The sequence below is a fragment of the Arachis duranensis genome, chromosome 6, assembly GCF_000817695.3.
Source record: "Arachis duranensis cultivar V14167 chromosome 6, aradu.V14167.gnm2.J7QH, whole genome shotgun sequence".
Lineage (NCBI taxonomy): Eukaryota > Viridiplantae > Streptophyta > Magnoliopsida > Fabales > Fabaceae > Arachis > Arachis duranensis.
In genome coordinates, this window is record NC_029777.3 from 107,896,541 (window position 1) to 107,897,837 (window position 1,297).

Genomic DNA, 1,297 nt, shown 5'->3' on the forward strand with positions numbered 1-1,297 from the left:
TTTTTTTAAATAAGTATTAGAAGTTTGAATTTTATTTTATATATATAATATTTTTTTGTTAATAATAAATTTTTAAATAAAATTTTAATTCGTAACGAATTAATTTTTAAATTATCGAAATGGGAGAGGTCAGGGAAAAAAAAAAATAACAATAGCATATAGTTGATATACTTTTATTAGTATCGAATTTAAGGGTGGCTTTTACCATATTAGCTGTCATTAATTAAATCATTGCATTTTCAGGAGAAAGAGACAAAACATGTATTGGAGGTAACCCACCTATTAGCAATTTAGCATCGCTTAATTTCTATTAAAATCTATCCAACAATTTTAGAATCAGGGGAATGTTTACTAATTTATATTTTGTTTTCAAATGATTTCACTATCTTAAATACAACAAGGGAATATTTTACTTGTTGTATATAAACTACCTTTTATTATTTAATCAAATATTATATGAGTAAATAATTAAATTCATTTCTAAAAGATTATATATTTTTTAAATTAATTTTTAAAAAATTTTTTTAATCAAGTTTGTATTTTAAAAATTTTAAATTGGTCATATTAATTTTTTTATCACTTCTATTGGTGATAGCGTCAACGAATATATGACATATTAAGTGACATTATAATACATATTTAGTAATTTTAATTAATTACTAACATGATAAATTTATGAAATTAGATAAAATCAACATCAAATTAAAGAATTTTATTGCCTCAAAGTCTTGTTAATTTTAGAGTTAATTTAATTTAATTGTATAAACTTAGCATGTTATGTCACTTAATATATTATATTAATAAATTTTTATACTATTAACAATAGAAGAACTAATATAAATAATTTAAAGGTTTTAAAGAATGATTTTGATTAGAAAAAAATTTAAAACTAATTTAAAGAACAAATAAAATTTTAAGAAAGAATTTGATTATTTACTCAATATTATACTTATAAGTATTTCATTTCTCTTTCATTGTGGATCATAAATCTTTTATTATTTATTAGCTTTTACAATTTTATTTAGTATCATCTAGGTATAAGCTAAGGGTTTTTTTTTTAAAGTATCAACATTTTTTGCTTATTTATTACACGAATATTTATCATTGGATCAAGTTATTATATATTCCATCAACATTTTAAGAGTAGGTCAGATTTGCATATTTTCAAAGTACTGAAAAATGAAAATGACAGATAGCTTACAATTTTTTAAAAAAATTTAAACTATGTATAAAACTCTTGAATTTATCAACTTACGAAAAAGACTCTTTAATATATATATTCATAATACATATATCA